Source organism: Choloepus didactylus, chromosome Y (genome assembly GCF_015220235.1).
Source record: "Choloepus didactylus isolate mChoDid1 chromosome Y, mChoDid1.pri, whole genome shotgun sequence".
NCBI classification, from domain to species: Eukaryota; Metazoa; Chordata; class Mammalia; order Pilosa; family Megalonychidae; genus Choloepus; species Choloepus didactylus.
Genome location: NC_051335.1, coordinates 3,650,693 through 3,663,372, shown reverse-complemented (window position 1 = coordinate 3,663,372; position 12,680 = coordinate 3,650,693). Strand labels below are relative to the sequence as shown.

The following is a 12,680-nucleotide window of genomic DNA, read 5'->3' as shown; positions in this document are numbered from 1 at the left end:
GTTTAGAAATAATAATACCTTTATAAAATAGAAATAACTAACCAGTACATTTCTTAGTGTCAAAATCATGAAGAACAAAGAAAGAATGATCTGAAGAAACTAAGAAGTAACAGCTAAATGCAAGGTGGGATCCTGGAAAAGAAAATGAACATTAATGGAAAATCTGGTGAAATGAGAACAAGATTTGCAATTTAGTTAATAGCACTGTGCCAATGTTAATTTCCTGATTTTATTAGGTAAGATTTTTGATATGTAAGACATTAAGGAGAAACTGGGCAAGGGTGATATGGGAATTCTCTGTATTATATTTGCAATTCTGCTGCAAATCTAGAATTGGTTTGAAACCAAAAGTTAAAAAGTAATAATATTAACTATTGGCAAAGTAGTAGTTAAATTCTGGAAAAATTTTTCTACAAAAAAATATTGGCAATATCCATCAAGGGCTTTAAAAAGTTCATATTCCTTGATCCAATTATTTTCCTTCCAAGAATTTATGCTAAAGAAATGAAAATATTTAATGAGGAATTACCTATAATAGGTATGTCCAATAATGGAGGACTGGATAAATAAATTAAATGACAGACTATCATGCAACATCCTATTTTTTAGAAATACCCAATGACAAAGATGTTCAATGAAAAAAGAATATGTATCTGTGTATAAAATACGGTACTAATTGATTTACTCTACACACCATACTAATCATCTGCAGAAAACAAGATCAAAATACTGTATGGATTCTTCTCTGCCTTTTTCCTACACATCTTCCCCCAAAATACCCATTATTTTTATAGTGGGAATAACAGGGTTTTGCTTGGTGTTTTGTGTTTACAAATTGAGAGAGAATTCAGTTTTAAGAATTTTGCTATGCTACTAAGTATTCCAATACATGGATATGTTAAGAAATTATAGAGACAGACACTGAAGTGACAAACTATTCCTAGAATTTGAGGTGTAACAGGCAGATTTCTACCTTTGAGTTTCAATGTATATTACATTAAATCAATAATAGCTATACGACTTAAATGTAACCAAGTACAATCTAATTTCAAGGTAAATATTTTCTCCAAATATTTAATTTAAAAATGGAAAATATTCACCTGCAATTTCCAGAATAGTTCTTTAACAGAAGCTCCTCCAAATAGTTCAAATACTTTCCTAGGTAACAACTGTGTTCAATTAAGTGCTCCAATTTCAGAAACTAGACATGTTATTCAATAAATAACCTGTTAAAATAATTCTCTAGTTGGGAATTTTTTATGACTCATAAAATAGTTCAGAAAGATATCAGACTGTGATTCAGAAGACCTGTCCATTTATTTAACTATGTAACCTTGGGGCAGTCACTTCTGAGTTTCAAGTTCTCAACTTTCAACCTTTCCAACTGAAATAATGGCCACCCAATTACTGTATATTTAAAATGTACTTGATCCTTTCATGGTACATGTACTGTGTCAATTAGCTGTGACGACAGTGCTAATAAAGACCTAATATTATCTCCCATTTTTTTAATAGGTTAACTAAGGTTAAGTGTGGTTAAGTAAGGCTCCCAATACAACTCAGTTTGTTACTAATGACAGAGATGGGATTAGAAATCAGGTCTGCCTGATTATATACCCTGTGCTCTTAAGCTATATTACACTTACTTTAAATGGATAATAATAACTGTCTCCCTGCCTACTTGAAAGAGTTGTTGAGGTAAAGGGATTTTACACAAAAAAGTTTTCAAAACGTAAAATAAAATGAAAAAAAATTACTATAATTTACTAGCAACAATGTGTTCTAAAATTCAGAGAAAATAACCTGAAATAGGATTCTCAATTCATTCAAGAATATGTATTTGCCATTCTTGACTCTGGCTGCACATTCAGTGTCACCCGGAGAGTTTTTAAAATGTATCATGCTCAGGCCCCACTCCAGACCAACTGAAAAAATGTATTTTTTAAAAGCTCCCTAGGATCAGGATCCACTGATTGATGAGTTTTGAGTTTAAAAAACTATGCCCACAGAAACAAAAAATATTCTGAGTTTGAATGAGCTGTACTTTTAAACTTTTCTAACACCAAAGATACCAACCACCCTTTGTTATTCTTTCTCCATGGGTCCAATGTAGAAAAGATTTTCATTTCTCAAACTGTTTTTAAATAATGAAGCTTTTTTCCCAATTTTTCCTCTAAATGCCAAACAGTTTATGATAGCATAAGAAAACATGAGAAAGCATGAGAAATTTAATTTGATTCCAGCTAAAATAAAATAATCTTTGCATTTTAGGTTCCTGCCATTTTACAAGTCCATTGACTAAGTTTTTGGAAACATCAGAAATAGCCTGTGGACACTTAGTAGGTTTGAGAGTCAGTGGTCTGGGTAAAGGCCTTCACTTTAGAAAAGAAGAAAATGAGGCCTAGAAAGTTATGACAATGCTCTAGTTAGGAACAGGAACAAAGGCAGAATCAGTACATGCATCTCATTTTCAGACAAGGTTTCTTTAACTGCTAGTCCAGGGCTTATATTGTTATTGAATATTGTTTCAGAATGCAGATACAAGTTTTTCCAAACTCTAATTTTTGCTTGAGAACTCAAATTTTATCACTAGTAAGAAATACCATCAATTTCTCTCCTTGAAGTGACTCTGTACATTTTTGAAGAAATGTCTGCCAAATATCCAAGACTAAATAACTGTGTGTGTGTGTGTAAGGGGTGGGAGGTGGGGGGACTGACTTTGACTGATTCTAATTTGATCCCCATGGTCCACACCTCATATTTACCCTCTTGTGTGACTCCTTCCCCTTGTGTGAGGGCAGGACTTGCAACTGCTTGTAACTAACAGAATATGGCAAAGATGATGGGATGTACATGATTGTGTGTAGATGATTATGTTACATAGCCTGTCTAGTTGAGGATGCTCTCTTCCTTGCTGGCTTTGAGGAAGCACCAGCCACATTAGGAAAGCCCACATGGCAATGAACTAAGGGCAGCCCCAAGATGATACCAGCCAGAAACTGAGGCCCTTGGTCCAACACACAAAGAACTAAATGTTGCCAACAATCACGTGAGTTTGGAAGCAGATCCCTCAAATGACACGATACTACACAACCTTGGCTGATACCCTGATTGCAGCCTTGTGAGACCCTGAAGCAGAGGACCCAGCTAAACCACGCCCTGACTCCTGACCCAAAGAAACTGTGAGATAATTAGTGTGCACTGCCTTAAGCTGCTAAATTTGTAATATTCTTATGCAGCAATAAGTAATTAACACACCCAAGAATTTTAAAAATATTTATATACTCATATCTATCCATCCATCCATACATGTATAAATATAAATATAGACTTTTAAAAAAATGGAAGTATTGCCTTAGAGCCACGGTTCTCCAAGTGCGGTTCGCAAACTCTTGGGGGGTTTCCAGGACTCTTTCAGGGGCCTGTGAGGTCAAAATTACTGTCACAGTAACTCTAAGACATTTGCCTTTTGTGCTGATGATGCAAAAGCAACAATGTGTAAAATTACTGGAGCTTAGTATGAATCAAAGCAGTGGCCCCAAATAGTACTAGTAGCATTCACAGTAAAAAAAAAAAAAAAAAAAAAAAAAAATTTCAGTTTCACTTAAGAATATCCTTGAAGTAGTAAATTACTATTAATTTTATTAACTCTCAACCCTTAAATACACATCTTTTTAAATGTGTGATGAAATGGATAGTATGCATGAAGCATTTCAGTATCTGAAATATGATGGTTTTCTTGAGGAAAAGCACTTGCGTGATTGATTTGGGAGCTGAACACATCACTTTTTGTAATGGAATGCCATTTTTACTCATGTTTAGATAGCATGGTTTTCAATACCGTGCCTATTTAATCTAAGCATATTACCTGATTTATTAACAGCTTGAGTACTTAGTTCCAGATGGTGATATTTTCTGATGCTCATTATGCTTCTACTAGAATGGTGGCTAGCTATGATAGTCCAGAATTCTAACTGGGTATTATACTATCCAGTGTATCCCTGAGTTAACACTGTAGTTTCAGAAACACTTACAGATTTAGACAGGCTCTGAACAATAATGGTACTATGTGAAGATTTAGAGTCATGATGAAATCTAGGTGAGGGAGCCACCGGATTTGATGTTGAGTTCATGGGTTGTTGACTTGTAGGCTTGGATGTATCAGAAGCACCTGTATTTTTAAATTATACAATATACTGAATGTATTTTTATATAATCAATTGCATCAAAATATCTCATTTTAAAATTAAATATAGAACAACAATATTGTACCTTAACTGAGTGTCTCATTCTTTATTCCCTTTGAAGATGAGCTGGCGTTACCTCTGTTTAAGATATCTATAAAAATTATACTCATTTTAAAATTCAATTTTGGAATGAAATATGTATTAAGATAATAGAAAAAAATTTCCAAAAATATATCCACACACAACCTATAACTGAAACATATTTCTTTCCCTTGATGGTGAAAGGGTTGTATATAGACTTGGGTTCCTGTGACTTGAAATCAAACCCTTTCACAACACCTATGTCTCATTCACACCTTTAAAAACTTGGAAGTTTCATTATGGGCAAACTGATTAGATAATCTGTACCATCCCTCTTAAGTTCTCAAAGGCAAACTATCAGAGATTGCAAACTAAACTGATTCTCCTTAAGGGGTTTCAAATCTACCACTAAACCAGAAGTCAATCTGAGCCTGATAAGACCCTCTGGATCAGTGTCAAATTCCTCACTATCACAACCATGTGAACTCCATAACTTCTAGGTTATTGAGAAATCAAACCAAAATTTTGAAGACTAGAGATATGGCTAAAATTGCTGGTCAGAGAAAGGAAAAAGCATACCCACCCCCTGCCTCCCTCCAAAAAAACTTCAAAAAATTTCCTTGTTCTCCTCCTAGTAGAAAAGAACTAGATCATAATTCTATAAAGTAAAGGGTCACAAGAGTGGGGTCGTTCTCTGGTAACAGAAAAGCAGAGTTCTATGACTAAGCACTACAGAAATCTTCTAGGAGAAAAATCTGCTCAAATAACTTGATAATGTTTTCATTCAGAAATTCCAGTATTTATTTGTCATTAAAGAGCTACTCCTCAAGTACTTTTTGGTGACTGTAGTCTACCAAACACAAGTTTTTACTCCACTTCTGGTGGCAAATGCTTACTTGAAATGGCTGGTTTTGAACTTGATATCTCTCCAACAAAGATCAGCTCATTATCATCTTCAATTTCTTCTGCTTTCTTCTGCCATGGTTCCAGCTCTTCTTCTTCACATTCCATAGAGTTCTGCCATTTTAAAATTACCTGATTTTCAAAGGGTGAGAAGCAAACCTTACTTTCAAAAAGAAAAATAAATAATAATGCTAATAGCAGTCACTGAAATAATATTTGTAGTTAGTACATGGTAGCAACAATAAAAACTCAGAGGTCACTCTCTAAAATCAGAACTAATAAAATTTAGCTAGCTAGCTAACTAGTAGATGAGTGTAGTTATTTAAAATGGCCAATAAATTTTAGGAACATTCAAATTCAATCAAAGTGTGTTTCAGTTACATGACCGGAATATGACTGTATCTATAAAAAAGATCTTATCTAATCATTATCTGAAAAACAACAACAACAAAAAAACTACAATAACAAAAGGATAAACTAAGAAAAAGAAGCAACAGATGAAAGATATACCAGAAAAATGAAACTAGATTAGGGATACCAGGCACAAAGTAAAGCAGGGATGAGGTACTGGACTGAAAATAGGGGAAAATGACGTTTATTTCCTCCCAGAGAAAAGGAGATGTTTCTTACCTGAAGAAATGAATCAAAACAACATACTGTGAATACCACCAGCCTACAAGTTCTGACCAAGCACAAAGAGCTTAGGAAGCATTTTAGTGTCTCACTCTTAAAATATGGAGGGACAACCAATCAGCACCAGAAATTAGGAAAATCTCCAACATGAAAGAACAAAGCAATAAAGCAAACTAAAGCATCCTTAAGAAAACAGACATCATACAGGGGGCAGGAAAAAACATTAGAGAAAAATAAATTAGCATCTTTAGAGAGACAACAAGAATGTTATAGTAAAGACAAGATTGTCAGAAAATCAATTTCAAAGGTACAACATTCACCTAATAAAAGTCCCAAGAAAGAACAGAGAAAAAGGAGAGGAAAGGTTATCAAAGGAATAATACAAGAAAATTCCCCAGTTCTAGATGACACATTGAAAAGGCCTACCAGCACAATGATCCAGAAAAACCTGGACCTATCAGAAATTTCAGAATGCTGGAGACAAAGAGAATATCCTAAACTCTGCTACAGAGAAAAAGAGAAGGGAGGGGGATAGGTAAGGAAGGGAGGAGGGAGGGAGAGAGGGGGAGAGAAAAGAAAGCAGAATAATACTTTCAAAATTCTTAGCAAAAATAATTTTCAACCTAGAATTCTACACCCAGCCAAGCTTTTCATCAAGCATCAGGATAAAATAAAAACCATCAGCACCCCGCAAGATTTACCTGCCATTCACCCTTTCTCAGGAAGCTACTACAGAATTCACCAAAATATAAGCCTTAATCAAGAAGGAAGAATACGCAGGAAGCAGAAAACATGGCATTCAACACAATACAAAGACAAAGGAGAGTTCCAGGACAATAGCTGTTCAGTAGGTCTAGAGAACAACCAGCCAGAGCACAGCAGAAGTACACTACTCCCAGGAGGAATGTCTCCAGGAGACCAAAAGGAAAAAATTAAAAATTAAATTGTCAGATTACCTGACGAGTTGACAAGTTTTACTAAGCAGAAATTGAATTAAGAGGCTACAGGATGGTGTGAGAAGATTTGGCTATAGATTTTAATAAATCTTAGCAAATTTTTAAAAAAGAAAGTTATTATTTGCAGGAAATCTTAAAAAAACAGAAAAATGGAAATGTATCCATAGCATATTAATATCACAGTACCATCTTCATTAGTAACAATACTGTGGTTATCATGAGAAATTCAAATATGATTTAACCAAAAATTGAGATATGACTATATTGGGAGATGCATGGAGGGAGGGTAAGTGTAAGAAAGCTAAAATCCTCATTTTCCTTGATAGAAATCATTAGATAATGGGTAAAAAATGATGTTTCAAGAGATAATGTAGGTATATGTGTGTATAAATATATAGAAACATAGGAATAATTAAACACACGTGCACATGCACACATTTTGGCACCCTTCAAGAAAGTATGGTTATGCAAATTAAAGCCTTTTCAGATTGTTTGACACTTTAAACTGTGAGTATTGTTTTGGTTAAAAAGAATAGGTATTGAGGGAGGACTTAAACTAAAGCAATCGCAAAGGGAAACATACAAGCAGTATTAGATTATACGAAGTGAGATGGTGGCAGTGGGGTGGGTGGGCAACTAAAAAACCAAACCAAAACAATTTAATTATGTTCCGGCTTAGACAATGATATCCTTAATTTATCATTTAAATGCAGCAATTTCGAAAGGTAATTTTACTATATTAAAATAATGTCACATCTATTTTTTTGTCTCAAAATTAAGAATGCTCTGTCATGGTCTTAAAAGGTAGCAATTGAAAACAATGTTTTGGGGATGGCATCCAAAGGAAATACCAAAAAAATCTGGTACCATGCTTTTTAAAATTAATTCCTTGTCTATAAAGGTATGTCACAAATCATTTCTTTCTTGGCATAACGCTGTTTAATGTTTAGTAGTCTAACTACCAAAAAGAAAAAAAAAGAAAGCAACCTTTCCCTTTCCATATGTAACTAATATCACGAACTGATCAACCCCTTTCATTTTTAACTATATTTAAAAAATTATATAGAAAGCTCTAGGTCAAATAATTTAAAAATCCTAATTATAACTGTCAATTCATAGTTTAACATTTGCATATTCTGAGTACTTTAAACCACCATCTTCACCACGTCCCTCAAAGCCATCATCTGTACTGCTTCTTCCACCTAGCATATCCTTTCTCCTCGCCTTATAATGTCCATATGATTCCAGTACATGCAGTACAGTACAGAGCATGGATTTGACATCAAATTGAATAGTTGAAATTTTACCGCACCATTTCTAATCATGTGACTGGAGAAATTACTGGAACCTGTTTTCCTCACCTATAATATGAGTACAATATCTACCTAATAGAAGTGTTCACATAGATTCAGGAAAATGCCTTAATGAAGTATCTAATTTCAAGCAGACGCATAACAAAATATTAGTTCTCTGCCCACTCCCAACTCTTGGTTCATATAACATCCTCCAAAACCCAACAGGAAAAAAAAACCCACTAGGAATAATTAAGATAAACACCATTAGAGGTATTTATCTTTCACCTCTTATGGCACTGAAGTTATGCCATGCAATTCCAGATTTAATATATATGATTTCAAACTGTTCAATATTTCTTCATGTGTCTTAATGGTGTAAGTCCAATTCCAAAATAAGCCTCTTGAGAGTGAAGAACATATTTTCTTCTTCCTTTGTGTTTCCTCCTCCATAGAGTAGGCACTTAATGTATGATAATCTATGAGCTAGGAAACTAAGCAAAGTCAGGCAATGCCTAATTTTTAAAAATGGGGAGACCCATGTATACTGCTTAACAAAAATATCATTTATATCCATGTTGGTATACACAGGTCTTCCTTGTGTTTTTTAACTGAATACTGCCACAGTAAATACATTCAAAGATATACTGTTGAGTAAAAAATTTTAAAAGGCACATAATATCATATATAGTATGATCTTACTTTGAAATAATTTTTGTCTACACATAAAAAAGTATGATTATGCATATCAAATTGATAATGAGAATGAGGAGTAAACACTTCATTTCTACTTTACTGACATTTTTATTATTTGTTTTTTTTTTTACTATAAAATGTGTTACTAAAATGATTTCAAGTATTTTTGTTTTTAGGAAAATGTGTCCAACTCGGTACCTCTCACCTTTTCTCCTGAAGCAAAGCTGTCAGTACAAAAGCCACACATACTAATATCAACTGAGGCAGCCACAGTTACTCTTTGGTTGAAGGTTGTTGTTGTCCATCAAGTTGCAGAGATGACTTTCTTTAAATTGTCACCTAAGTACCAACACATGGTATCAGTCAGTTTTATGAGTCACTTTAAGTAGAACCAAATATTGAAACATGAAACTTGGAATTTAGAAATCCTTGGGTCTAATTTTTGATCTCCAGCAAACTCACCACGGGACCACAAGGTAGCAAGTTAGGTCTCAGTTTTCCCCCTATAAAATAAACATACTATTAGGGTGTATTTCATTAAATTAAATGAACACACATTTAATTTAATCTCCTACAAAAAGCTCGCTTTTTGATTACGATAGGTTTGATATACACATATAACTCACTTTCCATAATTAAATTGTAAGAAAACACCTAAGTTAAAATAAATTTTTAGTTTATATTTTTCTGGTTTCTTATAAAATCTTACTGAAAAGGACCAGAAAATTAGTCGGATATATTTCACCATACATTAAGTCATTCAAAAAATAACTACTGATTGCCTTCTATGCACAAGGTAATGTGCTAACTTCTAGGGAAAAAACAAAGATGAATAAGACATGGTCCTTGCCTTCAGAAGTTTATAACAGAGTTAAGTCTACAGTTCTTCGGACTTTATTAAGAAAAACATTTAAATTGCTTTATTTAAAACAGGAATTATTTAAAATAGGAATTTGTATTACAGATTTTTCATGTACACACAAAAGCCATATATTTTACAAAATAAATATACTTTTAAAAAACTGTTTCAGCTATAAAACAAAAAATGTCAAAAATCAGACATCAGAAATTTAAATTAGGACACACAGAGCTAATTCACATTTGTCTTTATCCTCACACTGGCAAAAGCAAGTTCTTCTGCTTTTTCCAATTCCAAATCATTTGGACTCAATTAGTCCAAAGGAAAAAAAAATTATTAAACTCCATAAGTTACTGGTATTTTGGATTACTATTACAAGAGGCTCTAGAGAATTCTGGGTTTCAGCAAATTTCTCTAGTTCTGTGGTATAACTATACAAGTCTCTTAAACTCAGTTATTTGAATAGTTATGGCCTGTTCCTAAACTAGAATTAGTGTAATATGTATGTCAAGTAGATAAATACATGAGAATTCTTGTCCAGCATTGAGGATCTACTGCTACCAAAAGTACAGAATATTTTTTTGAGCCACAGTTGCACAGCCTGAGACTCATTATATAACACTTCTACTAAACGATCATATAGTTATTGGCACAAGCATCCTAAATGTAATACTAAATTTAGAAACAGCTTATATAAACAAGTCATATACACTGCCTATGACTGGCTTTTGAGGCTCGCAGCAGCCACCAAGGAGCCTCGATTAGTACATGTATACACAATGGAAAAATTAGAAATCCTCAGAAACCATCAGAACTATAACTTCTGTCTAAAGCTGTGTTTATCCAATAAAGGAGCCACTAGAAACATGAAGCTACCTAAATTTAAACTGACGAAAATTAAAAATTCAGCTCCTCATTCACTCTAGCCACATTTCAAGTGCTCAAAAGCCGTAAGTGGCTAGTGGCTATTTTATTGGATAGTAAAGCTACAGACTATTTCTGTTGGACAATACTGGTCTAATGAATCACTACCATATTTAGCTAGAGTTTAGACAATAAATAAACAAAACTTAATCTATTTCTTTAGAGTCTCAGCCTTTGGAACCCTCCAAAATTATCACCACAAAAAGCCCTCAAGTCACCACTTCAGAGTTTTGGTGGCAAGGCAAGGAATTCCATGGGGGATTAAAGCAGCTGTCAGAGAAGTGGACTACCTAGCAGAGATAGGCAGTGGGGATCTTAGAGCTCTGACAATGGCAACTCCAGAGGTCTCTAGGTTTGGCAACTCAGAGTTGGCTCCAAAATAGGCAGAAGAGGAAAGAACTCTCCACTTGAGCTATTGATTCAGGTAGAGATACTATGCCCATGTATAATATACTGTTCCTAAGAGGAAAAAATGAATTCCAAGTAATTGACTTATGAAAGACCCTCGGAACACAACCTATTCATTTTTTGAAGACTGCATGCATAAACAGTATGATTACTATTTTGTAAATTTTGTTTTCAGCTTTACATATCTAAAATTCAGCTATCTTTTAAAAGATTTCATTCTATTAAAAACCCTTTTTAAAAATGAGTAGATTAACATAGAATGTTACTTGCAAGAAGTCTGGAAAACATGGTGTACACAAGCAGAGTTTTGCGAAGGAGCTTCTTAGTTTTTGTAATGCACCATTTCCTCAAAGTTTGTGTTTTTGTTAATAAAACATTTTATAATGTAAAAAAGAGAATAGATTAAAATGTTAAAAACTTTAAATTTTATTACGTGTATTTTACCACAATAAAGACATATATATATATATATATTTTTAAATGGACATCACACTTCATACTGACCAGGATGGCTGAAATTAAAAAGAGTTAAATTTTGGCAAGGATGTGGAGAAATTGGAACCCTCATACAATGATGGAGGGAACTTGTAAAGTGGTGCAGTCACTTTGGACAAATCTGTCAGTTCCTAATAAGTTAAATATAGGTACCATATGACCGAAAAATTCCACACCTAGATACACATCAAGAAAATTGAAAGCATATGCCCCCACAAAAAACGGTCCACAAGTGTGCACAGCACTATTATAGACAATAGCCAAAAAGTGGAAAACCAAATACCCATTAAGTGATAAACAGATAAACAAAATACAATATACCCATACAATGGACATTCAGCCATAAACAGTAGTAGGAAGTAATACATGCTAAAATATGAACCTTGAGAACTTTATCAAGTGAAAGAAGCCAGACAAAAAGATCCCATACTGTATGATTTCCTTTACATGAAATGTCCAGAAAAGGCAAATATCAAATATATAGTCACAAACTATAGCAGTGGTTGCCTAGGGCTAGAGGTGTGGAGGGTAATGGAGAGTGAGTACTAATGAGTATGGGGTTTCTTTTTGGGATGATGAAAATGTTCTAAAATTGAGTATAGTGATGGTTGTACAACTATGAATATACTAAAAACCATTGAATACTACACTTTAAATGGGTGAATTGTATGTGAAGTATATATCAATAAAGCTGTTAAAAAATAAAATATTTTTATTTTATTTTATTTTTTTGGTAGGATATAAAACTAGGAGTTATGAAGTCACTAAGTGGAGAAAGACTGCCTAAGAAGCCAACAAAGAGAAAAACAAGCCACAAGATTTCTGGGGTAGGGAAAGAAGGTGGATAGGGGTAATGAGACATTCAAGTCCCAATACCATTTAAGCACCCAAAGTAGCCACGCTTGAAGCAAATCATACACCAAAGCTTTTCAGTTAAGAGAGCACAGTACAAACCAGAAAACAATAAAGCCCAAATTTTAAGTTCACAGATATTTTGAAAAACTAACAAACTGCTGCAAACAAAGAGAAATCCCTTGGATGAAGGTCTCCCGTGATTGCAAAAGCTGATTCACTTTGACGTTTTTCCTCTCAGATTTCCTTAAAAGCCATTAAAACTTAAGATAAGTTGAGAGGAACTCCCTCCATCTCTAGAGTAGACTAAAACCTCAGAATGAGATAATTTTTTCCATCTCATTAAGTAAAACCTGCAAAGCTCACTGTCAGAAAATTGTCTATCCAACTCTAC

General features: G+C 33.8%; 1 pseudogene; it reads right to left on the bottom strand.

Moving 5' to 3' along the window:
• The window catches only part of LOC119523978, a 53,627-nt pseudogene extending 44,574 nt beyond the window's left edge, over positions 1 to 9,053 (bottom strand).
• Positions 9,054 to 12,680: the final 3,627 nt, after the last annotated feature.